Source organism: Sinohyriopsis cumingii, chromosome 5 (genome assembly GCF_028554795.1).
Source record: "Sinohyriopsis cumingii isolate HCF-2022 chromosome 5, ASM2855479v2, whole genome shotgun sequence".
Classification (NCBI taxonomy): domain Eukaryota; kingdom Metazoa; phylum Mollusca; class Bivalvia; order Unionida; family Unionidae; genus Sinohyriopsis; species Sinohyriopsis cumingii.
In genome coordinates this window covers 86708476-86722166 of record NC_142965.1, presented here as the reverse complement: position 1 = coordinate 86722166, position 13691 = coordinate 86708476, and the positions used below count along the sequence as shown (strand labels likewise).

At 34.1% G+C, this 13691-nt stretch overlaps 1 long non-coding RNA gene across 1 annotated transcript; it reads right to left on the bottom strand.

Moving 5' to 3' along the window:
• Positions 1 to 448: 448 nt before the first annotated feature.
• On the bottom strand, positions 449 to 13362 carry LOC149799673 (uncharacterized). Its single transcript, XR_016420915.1, has 4 exons — positions 13096 to 13362; positions 6981 to 7059; positions 2069 to 2185; positions 449 to 1671 (listed from the first exon to the last, which is right to left on the bottom strand). It is a non-coding gene; the product is annotated as an uncharacterized LOC149799673 (long non-coding RNA).
• Positions 13363 to 13691: the final 329 nt, after the last annotated feature.

Sequence of the window (13691 nt, the reverse complement as noted above, 5' to 3'; positions counted from 1 at the left end):
CTTGTAAAACAGAACTAAAACTAAACAATACATACTGGATAAGACACATTGAACATGACATTGCAAGAGAAGATTCACGTATAAATAACAAAAATAGATCAATGTAGGTAATTAAAGTTTATCTCATTTTGTTTCATAAAGTACTCATTTCGTTTCCTTTAAATCATTTAAAGAACAGTTTCTTCACAGTTTCAGGCTTAATCCGCTGTTTTGTTTGTAATAGAAACGTCCATTGCGACATCGTGCTAAGCTTGTTTTTCCTGGTGTGTAATCGTCATACTTATATGACCAGCCAGTAAAAGATCATTATCGAGATGAATCTAATCTCCCTTTTCTTCTGATATATTTATCTTGATGAAAGTCATCAAATAAAATTGAGACTTTTATTTTTTTTCTCCCTTTCTTTTTATCAACCATTGAGCGAGTGTGCCAAAACGGCAATATCAGCAAAGAGTCTATCCATAGGTGAGAAAAACCTAAATAAACGATTGCTCAGGAAGTAAAATCAATTGATGGACAGATGAACGGTCCGATGAACAATGGGCTTGGAGTAAGTGCTTGTTGGGGTGGGTGGGTGGTGGGTGGGTCAAAACGATCACACCTCTAACCATTGTAATATGGGATGAACAAATCGCAAGAAAAATATTTTAAGAAAGCTTAAATTTTAGTCTAAACTGATCCAAATCGTACATTCAATTGCACTTTAATGGCATCGTAAAGACATAAAAAGACCACTTTTATGTGACATAAAATATGTACATTCTACATATATTTACACTATTTACAAAACATATATCACTGATTAAAAACAAAACACAAAAAGAGATAAAATAATGAATGAAAGACTTCTCGATGATGAAAAGGATTGGAATGCCAAGAATAGTTATAATATTATTGTGCTTTAAATAAAGTTCCAACTTATACTGATGTGTTTTATTTAAACTTCCATAATGATTAAATCGATATGGCAATACGTGTATAAAAACATAGTTGTCATTGTTAAAATGATAGATGAAAGTGAAGTGTCTCAGTTCACAGTTATAATTATGATATCTCATTAGCATCAATTATATAATGTATACATGGAAGGCTATATATATATATATATATATATATATATATATATATATATATATATATATATATATATATATATATATATATATATATATATTATTCTGATGAAAATCTAGAGAGGTCATCTGATGCATATAAATAAAAACATGCTTCCATTAATAAAGGTTGATTAGTTTTTGCATAATCGTGTTTAGAAGATTTATAATGAAAACAATTTCAAGTCCAACAAGTGAAAAAGAAAGAAACATACATATAAAAATACAAAACGTATTTCAAATGATTTGAAAATCGAATCACCATCATCATATACATATAGGTAGAAAGATACCTATATAATTTCATTCTTGTCATAAGATTCTTAACTATTGGTGCAACCATGCCTCACGTGACTGACGAAAAGATGACAGGTGGAAATACGGGCAGACAGGTTCAAAATCAAGTTCCCCTGTAAGCAGTAGGGGCACAAATGTATGCGATTTGCTCCGTCGCCGATTATATTGTTCGAGAGTAGTATACATATCGCGCATTTATTATATGTAGCAAAGTTTTTGCCATTTCAAAGAGCCGCACATCTTCTCATTTAATTGCGTTAGTCTGGAAAAAAAAAAGAAACATATCAAGTCAATTGAAATTCGTACAGGCTTCATTATTGGGGAGTGATGATGAGAAAGTAAAAAAAGTTTAAATCGATAGCTTTTTAGCTTTATCTTTTAATTTCCTCTACACATAACCTTGGAGGAATTGTCATAAATTCCGTATATCCGACCGTACGTCTGTCAGTCGTAACTTTATATCTTCATAAACTGCGTAGTGGATATTAATAAAGAGGGTAGATAACTCGTGTGTTTGATAGCCATCTGCAAGAGGGGTCAAATTACAACTCCCGAACTAGCGTCTCCGAGAGGAGTGGCATAGGTCCAGTGCAAGGCAATATGGCGAGAGAGAGAGAGAGAGAGAGAGAGAGAGAGATTATGCGTGTAAAGGTACTGACAATTTGAGGTATCATGAACGTCTTCTTTTAAAGAACCAGATGAGAAGCACAATGATAAGAACCCCACCAAATATACCAAACACAAGTCCAATTACTGCTCCAGTGCTTAGGGCACCCCTGCAAAACACAAATAAAACTTAATCGGATCGTGTGATATTGTTTCACATGTAGTAGTATGACTGTCACATACATACATACATAGATACATGCATACATACATACATACGTACGTACGTACGTACGTACATACATACATACATACATACACTTTCGATAATTCTATACATAAATACCAGTGCCAGTTATAGATGCAATGTCTACAAAACGGGGACATTAAAATGATTATACCTGTCCATCTTTGCGTTATCATGTCCTTCCTTTCTTCTCTCCGTCAGTCACACTTTCGTTACCGCACAGTAACTCCCTTAATTATTTTTGGGATTTCTCTTAAATGTTTGGCATGTACTGTATTCTTCTTCAAATGACTTAAACTCGGTTATTATATCACCATTGGCACCTAGCCCTATTCTTTACAAAACTTCACCCGCTACATCCAACGAAACGCGAAATTCCATGAGTTAGAATAGTTAAAATAAAACATATTTTTAAAAACGTATATGCATCTCTTCCACGGGTACACAAGCTTCTTCTTTCGTAATATCTTTGTTGCAGGACAGGCAGACACACACACACACACACACACACACACACACAATTTAGGAAGACAAACCAATCTAAATAAACGTAAACATATAGTTGTACAAGATAAAATTTGAAATGTTACGACGTTACAATTGTTTAACATGTATACATCACTATAGATAGGCATAAAATTATAAAATCTGTACATATATTTTCACAATTATTATATATACGGCATTAATTTTGTTTCTTGAAAAGAACTAAACCAAGATTGTCTGTGGCAGTACATCATGATAATGTTCTTATAATCGAGTTCACTTGACCATAAAGTGTTCCGCTGCCTTAAGCTAGAAGGAGGATGTAGACCTTTTTCTAGGTTAACCCTTCAGGAGATACGCAAAGTACTTAAAAAAATTATGAATATTCTGTCATAATTCTTATATTTCTACCTTAGCATCCGAAGCAAAATCAGTCTTATTGTTGTGTTAAGTTTTTAATTTGGTCGATTTACTAATTTAAAATATTCACTGGAATTACAAAGTGCTCATACATACTTCTTGGACTTCATCATTAATTTTGAAATTTAGTGAATTCAGTCAAGAACATTTTGGATTATAGTATTATGAGACATCTAAAGACCGTAAACATATCGCCATATTCCAGGTCACTGGCACATTAGCACATACGAGACTACAGGCACATCAACACAGCCAATATTTTAATTTATTTGGAACACCACTGTAAATGCAATTGGAATTCTCTACATTTGGACTTGTGATAGAGCATTTACGACTATTTTAGGATTTAATTCACAATATCTTAGGTTCTTTTCACATTCTGACGTTGTTTTCATGGGAACTAAATTATTTGTTAAATTTTACAAAAACTTGTTGGTTTTCGCTCTTTTCTATTACTTAATTTAGGGCCATAAAGTCATAACAACAAGCTCTGTATATAGTTCACGTGAGAAAGGTGATTCTGCCATACTACACACGCTGCACTGCAAGAGCTATTTGTCGACTGGATCCTTTATGAGATTGAGAGGTCAAACCAACAGGTCATTCTAGTCGAACGTCATCTCAGTGCCTTTCCACTGGCACGCAGAAAAGGAGCGAGTTCACATTATTTTAACGAAAGGACACAGCAAATCACCAAACTATTTTTCTTTTCCTTTCCTGACCCAACTTTCTAATGTATTTGGCAGGTGCTCATCCTAATTAAAAATATGTTCAACTGTGGATGCTTCTAAAGGTTTAATACAACTGACTGTAATTTGCAGCTTATGAAAATCTTTTAAGTCTCCGATTGGTTGATAGGCAAGTCAGTGTGACTGAAACATTAATGCAAATTTTTATATCGTGTCAGGAATTTTAGAAATGTATGTAGAATGCAAGTCATCAAATGCTATTTTCAACCAAGGTCGGCATGCAACATTTACTGTACCTTCAGGGCGTCCTTTGTTTATATACAAAGTCATACATATCTGTCTTAATCGGTCCTGCACAAAAATTGGGAGTCAATTGCATAGCACCCACCATCTGGAGAGTGGACTCAGAAGACATGGGTACATACACATAATGTTAATTGTCAAGATTTTGTGTTTAAAACAGGCAGGTTGTACATTGCATACATACTGTTACACGCTGAAACATAAAACTTGCTGAGGGGGTATATCTTTACGAGTTCTAAACCCTCATCATAAAAGTAGATTCCTGCTACTTAATCTTGTTACATTTTGATTTTTAAGTTCATTTCTACAGCTCTGTCAATGTTACAATCGTCAGATTATATGATTGTACGTATTTCTATTAGTCTCACATTTTTGCAGCAAAATAAAGAGTACAAAGTTATTTCGCTGTCATGATCACTTCAACCTAATTTAATTTACTTCATAATGATTAAATTTTACGATGGAAATTGGAGATTACTATAGCATTCACCTACCCTCCCGTTTGTTTGTACCCCCACCACCGAAATTAGAAATGAAAAGCATCCATGATATTAAAAATGCAAAATACTTAGTAATTTATTTTATCGATTAATAATTTTGCTCGCGTTTCTAACGAAACAGAAGCTGTCAATAAAATCAACAGGACAGGTTGCTAATTGTCATTTTCCGGTTTATAGAACAGTCCATATTCACTAAAAACTCGGTGGTCTGCATCCAATAATCACAATATCTAGATTTAATACTGCTAAAATAATTGAAGAAATAAAATGATGTAACTCTCGTGCATATGAGTTCAAAGAGATGTAACTTCCAAAGTTACAGTATTATACATCTTTGCCTGGTCTAGTCTGAAAGACAGATTGACCACTCAAATATGACGACCGTGTTAAACAAACTGCTGTTTGATTTGAAACGCCAAACATGTGGACAGTGTAAGGATCTCCTGGCGACAATTAGATAAGAAATTATAAATCAATGAATGAAATTACTAAATTGTGTGCATTTTTATACTCTTGATGCTTTTCTTTTTTAAAATCCATGGTGGCGGTGGAGGGGATGGGGTTACAAACAAACGGCAAGGTAAGCAAAAAAGCGAAGGTGGCGGCGATGAAAGGGGTGAGGGAGAAGGCAAGGATGCATGTAGTGTACGCAATACAGCGAATACATTTTACACATCTAACATTCATTATTTTTGTATGTTCATTTTAAATGTTTACGTGTATCGCTTTTGCACAAATAGTGGGGAATGACTTCACGATGTTAGATGTACTTTATGGACACCAAAGAAAAGAAGAGCTGAAAGAGCAAGATAAATGAATAAACAAAATCAGTACCAAACAATTGTGCGGATATTTTCCAGATTCTTTCACGTACATCTTTTAGAGTCATGCGATACTTTGGTTAAACGAGAACAGTTTCCTTTAGTGGTCTGGGTAGATTTTAGGACGGAAAATTTAGTGGTGAAATTGCACTCACATTCGAATTAAAAGAAAACGTGGGCCTTTATCTAACTTAGGTGGGTTTTTTTAAATTTTTCAGGAAATTCTTTTAGAAATGAGCATATATTTTGTAACGGCGTGTACTACAACATACTTCGAGTGATGTAGTACTGAAAAGTTGAAAGACCTTGGAACTTATTCACGCCACAATCATTTGAGACGCGTGGTATAAGACTTTCGACTTTACAGATCACTTACACATCTCACCAGCGCCCGCGTGAGTTCGAGTCTCCGCACGAAAAACATGTGAGAAAGCTTGTCAATAGCTTCCCGTGTGTCGATGGATCTTCACGGGATGTTCCCAGTCTCCACCCCCCACCAAATACACTGGACGCCATATATAGCTTATCGGGACTGACACTCTGCTGATCAAAAAGATTTTCCAGGAATTCGCGATGAGATCATTTCTTCCTTTTAACTGTAGAGTGTTGGGACCATCTCTTACATTCTTTAGCAAAATTCACATGTAAATGCTCACTATAAAATAGTTCAAATTAGCTTTTTTGGTGCACATATTTGATGTCAGCTTGGAACCATTTTTATTTATGTCACAGTGAATATATCATAGATGTTCTGGTGAAAACTCTATGTCATGGTTATCATACACTTAAGGGGAGTAGTGACAAGAAGTTAAGTAATTACAGTGTAGTTGTAGAAGTCATTATGGATGTACGACTGGCATAAGTTTCATTTAGGATCAACTAGGTATTATAAGAAGGCTATGACAATCCCATGCTGACATAGACATAGATTTGGAAAGAGTAGGGATAACAATATTTTCAAGACATAACCTTCCATGCTGGAGTAGCAAGAGAAAGATTTTCAAGATGACTGTTGTGGTGGCCATATTGAAGGTCTGATCAATACCATTATCACTAGAAATCATAAGACGTCTTCTGCTAAAACACCACGTCAATATGACTTTCTGTTCTGATAATGTTGTGGTAAGATTTTTAAGATGGTATGGCGGTCATATTGGATTTCATATCGGTACCCTTTTCTTTTGGGCCAACTAGACATCATAAGAGATCTATTAGCGAAAACCCGGTTTTGATTTGACCATCCATTTCCGGACGAGTAACGATAACAAGATTTCCAAGATGGTTGCCATACTGAATGTCAAGGCAGTACTGTTTTCACTTAAAACCAACTAGTAGGCCATTGGATGAATGTGTGTGTAAGTTATATGGCAATCCTCCAAGTACTCCAGGAGTAGTAGCCATAACAAATTTGTGCTAACGGACGTCTGACCACTGACAATGAACCATTTCTTAAGCTCTTCTGGTCTATGACCAGTAGAGGTAAAAACCTCAATCATTACCCGCCACTGCTTCTACCGCTGCTGAATTTAACGGTCCGGGGCACTCCTTTATTCCCACGGAATCCTTTTTCGGCCTCTACTGCAAAATAAAAAATAAAATAAATAAATAAATAAATATTAAGTAAATAAATAACGATATACGGAAATACACCTTACACATTAGGTTATATTAAACCAAAGGTGCATCAATGATTTTACAGCCGTTAGGCAGGATGTATATAGTGGAAAATGAAGCTACCAGAACAACAGTAAACAATCTTACAAATTGCATGTACAAAAATTCAGATATTGTTATTGGTGTTGCCATTAGGCAAGATGTGTTTAGTGGAAAACTAAGTTACCAAAACAACAGCAAAGTATCTTAAAAATGCACGCGCAAAAACTCTGATGGTGTTGTTTTTATTGCCATGCTACATCATAACATGAAATGTGAATACTCATGGCTACATGTAATGTGAATACCAATGGGTATACATCATAACATGAAATGTGAATACCCATGGCTACATGTAATGTGAATAACCGTGGGTATACATCATAACATGAAATGTGAATACCCATGGCTACATGTAATGTGAATACCCATGGGTATACATCATAACATGTAATGTGAATACCCATGGGTATACATCATAATATGTAATGTGAATACCCATGGCTACATGTAATGTGAATACCCATGGGTATACACCATAATATGTAATGTGAATACCCATGGGTATACATCATAATATGAAATGTGAATACCCATGGCTACATGTAATGTGAATACCCATGGGTATACATCATAACATGTAATGTGAATACCCATGGGTATACATCATAATATGAAATGTAAATACCCATGGCTATATGTAATGTGAATACCCATGGGTATACACCATAATATGTAATGTGAATACCCATGGGTATACATCATAATATGAAATGTGAATACCCATGGGTATACATCATAATATGCAATGTGAATACCCATGGGTATACATCATAATATGCAATGTGAATACCCATGGGTATACATCATAATATGAAATGTGAATACCCATGGCTACAGGTAATATGAATACCCATGATTATACATCATACCATCGAAATGCTAGTTCCTATGAATATTTATCATAATATGAAATGCTATTTTTGCAGTTTAAATAAATTCACTCCGTTTCTTTTATTCAATATATAATTGATATACGAAGGAAATTATAATACTACAACGAATTATCAGTGAATATATATATATATATATATATATATATATATATATATATATATATATATATATATATATATATATATATCCATCGGAATTAAAAGAGTATGCATTGTATAATATCTAATGGAATCAGGTACAAAAGTTATTATCATACAAAGTTGATATTAAAAATAATACAAGGTATTAACAATAATACAAGCTATTAACAATAATACAAGGTAAGCGAACCAATATTTAAAGCATATTTATAGTATAAAATGGTATGCTATTATAAAACACACAACAGTCTCAGATCTGTGTAATTTATAAATACACAAGAGTCCATAAGGTGTGTAATTCATAATGCTACAATGGTCTCCAAGGTGTGTAATTCATTATAATATAAAGGTCTCCATGGTGAGTAATTCATAATGACACAATGATCGTTTATAACATACAAAGGTCTCCAAGGTGTGCAATTGATAAACACACAAGAGTCTACAAGGTGTGTAATTCATAATGACTCAATGGTCTCCAAGGTGTGTAATTTATAACATACAATGGCCTCCAAGGTTAACAGTTTAGAACATACAATGGTCTCCAAAGTGTGTAATTTATAACATACAATGGCATCTAAGGTGTGCAATTTATAAACACACAAGAATATACAAGGTGTGTAATTCATAAACACACAAGATTCTAGAACGTGTGTCATTCATAATGACACAATGGTGTCCAAGGTGTGTAATTTATATCGAACAACGGTCTCCAAGGTGTTTTATTCATAAGGAAAGAGATGTACATTGTTGAGATGTCCACAGTGTCCTGTAAATATAAATACAGGATACAGTATGGAGAGAGAGAGAGAGAGAGAGAGAGAGAGAGAGAGAGAGAGAGAGAGATTAACATTTATTTAATAATTTTTCACAATAGTTTTCCCTAGAAGCTTCTGATATAGAGAAAAATGTAGTTTGGTTTCAACGTGGATATTCAAAATGCACAAGTATACGCTCATTATAAAAACGGCCCAGTCAGATTTCCAGGTTCACATTTAATAGATTATATGCAGCGCTAGAGACAAAATGAAGATTGTTTTAGGTCCTAGCCTGCTTTTGCGTACAATATACCTGTCATATAACTTACAGGTCTTAGTGCTGCACGGTATATACTATCTTTGATCAGAAAGATTTAAGACATCTCTCGCATTGGGTTGGACAAAGTCCAGGCTTCGCCGTTGTATGCAAAAGTCATGTCATGCACTTAGTTAATGTCATCGAGTTTATGGTAGTCAGTTCTCGTTATAACGATCAAATGCTTGCAAAATAATTTGTACATGTCAAGTTTCTTGCTGTTTTGATTCAGGAATATTTTCCTGATGAGTAATCGTTCTTCTCAAAATGTACACAGTATGTAATGAGAGAGAGAGAGAGAGAGAGAGAGAGAGAGAGAGAGAGAGAGAGAGAGATGTTATGTTTTTTATAACTAATTTTCTCAAATATTCTAGAGCTTACTAATAAATATTCATGGCAACCTTCCACGCTGAGAAAAATATATTTAAAAACAAACGAAGGAAACAAATGAATTAATATACTGAATTCTATAGAAGAATGCCGTTAACTTGTTATACCCAACTATGTCAAACATCAGTTAGCATTTTACCGCACCAGAGTGTTACAGGTAGAAAAAAATCCGATAATTTTTGTCTTTAGATTAGAGTTTAATATCTGGTCAGCGAATTTCAGGCGTTGTGGAAGAGACGCAGCCAGCATGTGCACTTGAACTCACTATTTTACCACGACATTTTAAAAAAACAACATTTGAGCAAATAAAGAAGCGAACAAAACACAGCGATGAACCACGTGACTAAGAGATAAGAACAGCCAACACTCTAATCGACGAGTACCACAGAAGAATTTAAAGTGGTGAATTTCCACCTGCAAGAAAAAGATTATTGAATATACAAGATGAATGATAATCAATGGATTATGCAAGTGCTGCAGAAGGTATCATTTCGATAAGTGACTCTATGAAATCTTATGTTTTTACTTAAGATAAGACAACCAAATAAAAGTTTTGTATCGCTAAAAAATGAAACAAAAACAGGTTGAAAGTGCTTAGAGAGTAAAAGCAAGAGCATCTTGACATCTTACACAACTTGAGAAAATTTAGAGTAAATATTGAGGGACTTAATAAAAAAATTCAAAACAAGTTACGTATGAAGAAAGATCGAAGAGATTACCCAGTGAGAATGATGTGATAGTTTATACCTATGCCACAGCGATAACACTGTCTGTATAAACAATCATTCTGTCGTTAGTAAATTTCGTAAAAAGTGTTGTTTTTGTACCCTTGTACCGCCTGTCACTTCATCTCTTCTACATAACCCTCTTTCTCATATCCATCATATACAAAAGAAACTCCTTTCTCGACAAAATTGAAAAAGACTTGAAAATATTAACCAGTTAATTAACGAAAAATGCAGCAGTATTGTTATTTGATACTATTGTTAGTTTGATGAGTTATTTAAGATTACTGGCCAGATTGTTTATTATCTACTTGAACACTTTATGTTACTTGTTTTGGCAGCAGTGAGTTTGTTATTTACTTTGTTGATCAAAGATGTAGACACAACATCAAAAAAAAAATGAAATTCAAAACGTAAACCTTTTCAATAAATTAATATCATAAAAAGAGAATTTTATTAAAATGTTCTCAGTTTACTCTTTCCAAATTACCATGTGTTATGTATGTATGTATGTATGTATGTATGTATGTATGTATGTGTATATATATATATATATATATATATATATATATATATATATATATATATATATATATATATATATATATATATATATATATATATATATATATATATATATAGTGTTTAACTTTTGTCCATGATTGAAGATTCAAATAATTATTTGTGAATAACATATTAGATAGCTAATTTTGATTGTATATTTAGATAATGAACATTTGTGATCTATGAATATTGTATTTACTTGGATTTGAGTTCTAAACCCATGCTTGATTTATGACTTGGAAGGTTCAATAAAACGATCATGTTCACAGTTTGGGATACTGTTCAGTTGGATGCCTGAGTATTGCAAGACTAGTCACGTGGGGTTGTATTTCGCTATAAGTCATGTAGGAATGTATTGCGACATAGATGAAGTAGGGATTATTGCGACATAAAAATGTGAGGATATATATAAGGTGGAAGAGGTGAACAATTATTCCTATTCCTATTCTTATTTAAGTTTCCGTCTGCATAACTATTTACTGTTGTATTTATGTTTTTTGAGAGGAATCATTTATTTAAAGTATTTATTTGAATTAAAAGTGCTCAAATAACTGTTTGAACTAACACACTATTTTGGAACTATTGTTAATTCATTGAACGATATTCTGGATTATATAATTGTGATACAGCAAGACTGCTGGCACGTCGGCAAGTTGAATATAATTGGTACATCAGCACATCCAAGACACGGAATTAATGGACTGTTGATAGAACTTTTATAATTAATTGGTGTTTCAATTACAAGACTGTAAGTTCCTCAAAAAGTTTCATTGTAAAAGGAAGAGAATTACATTATTTGTTGAATTTTACTAAACTTGCTGGGTTTGCTTTTCTATTACTTATTTGAAGTTAATAGAGTCATAACACAAGTGTTATCATGCCGAAAGTGAAGAGCACATAGGACGGAGTCGCATCCACTTTTAACATAAAATGCCTCACAGTACCAGATTGGCAGATTTGATCTGCTGTAATTTTGAGAGTAGGATTACCATGATCATAATCCTTTATCTCCAAATTAATTTTACTAATATTTTCTTCGTTTATCATCTATGATATATCCTCTGTTGCTCTATGCCTGGCCCTAGGATGTGCGGTGCCCAAAGGCAGCATGCAGGGCCCCAAAGCAGCAAGCGATGAGCAGGCCTCAAGAACACAAAAAAAAAAAAAATAAAAAAAAAATCGCATTGCGGAGTTGATTTCCTGAAAGCGCGGAGCCTCGTTCGCCTTGCCTAGGTCTGTGCAACCCGCTCCACCCTCTTGTCAGCCCTGATTGTAATATATATTTTTGGTGTTTGAAATAAAAATCAACTATCTTTAATCACACTTTAATTCCAGTCAGTTCTAAAAATAAATGCGAGCGCGTGATCTATTGATACAAAGTTAATTTAATTATTTATGCTTTGTAAAAATCAAAGTAGCGTCATGTTTCGTTCAGACTGGCGCTTCGCGTTTTTGCGCTCAAATGCTTTGAAATTGTACTCAGCCTGAGCGACGCAGTAAATTTAATGATTTCAATTTTAAAGTAGTTGAAAATAATTATTTATGGTTGAGTTATTTTTAGATTGAATTTGTAATGTTCTCATCTACCTACCAGTTTGTCAGTGAACAAAAAATAAGAGACCCATTTTCCGAGATATATACTACTTTAGTAAGACGGTTTTTCACAAGTTACACAAAATCCCTACTTGCTATCGTGGTCGAATGCTGAAAAAGAGAGGCGCGGCCAAAGTGAGCCCGATACAAGGGATTTTGAGGCTCCAAACAGTAAGATGCATTTCACTCTCCTAAAATTCCAACACCGTCTCTTTAGAAGTCCCTTGGATACATTTTTTTTTGTTCAGATCAGGAAATCGTCTGATTTCCCAAAACTAGAAGATTCATTCTCTCGGACAAAGACATTTTAACAAACATTTTCATGGAAGTTTTCTTTTCTACCAAGTCCCGCAACGATTTCCCCTTGAAGTATGTATTTCACACGGAAAATGGGTTCATGATCGAAAACGTATGTAGCAAATGCAATACTATCATATGTATATTGCTTTTCTCTATCAAATGCATCAAATATTCAAAGCTTGAACTCCTTCTTGCTTAAATAACTGAGTATTGTTACTCACCAGCTATTATGTCCAATATTAGCAAAAAGGCCGATGCCAAACGTTCTAGTCTTGTTGCCATATCAGTAAATCCTGGTCCGTTCAACACAAGAATGTATGTATTGTTGACCTATTTATAAGTCATAAAGCAGGAATAATGCGCCGAAATCAATACACATACTAATCCTTTTTCTGCTGTCATTAATTCCACTCAGTGGGGATGTGACAAATGAATGCACGGCAACTTAAACGTGTAATAAGAGAAATCACACTTTTGAATCTCCAGTAACCAGGTGATGGAAGAACAAATGGGAAAATCGATCGGACATCAGGGAGAGCAATGACGTCATTCAGTTTCAGATAAGAGCAGCTTCAATTTACCAATCAACACAACAGATGCGAGGTCGTTCAATTACTAGCATTTCAAAGAAAACGATTTCTCTAATAATCAAAAGCCACAAATGTTTCTAGTACGGCGCCATATAAAAGGAGTAAAAAGGCACTGGCGAAAAATCGTTTTTGACTTTACGAAATAGCACTCTCGGGACTGCGTTAGATCACGAGACTTTGTAAGCCAGGGCGATACGGCCATATTCACAAAATTGCAATGTGTTGTG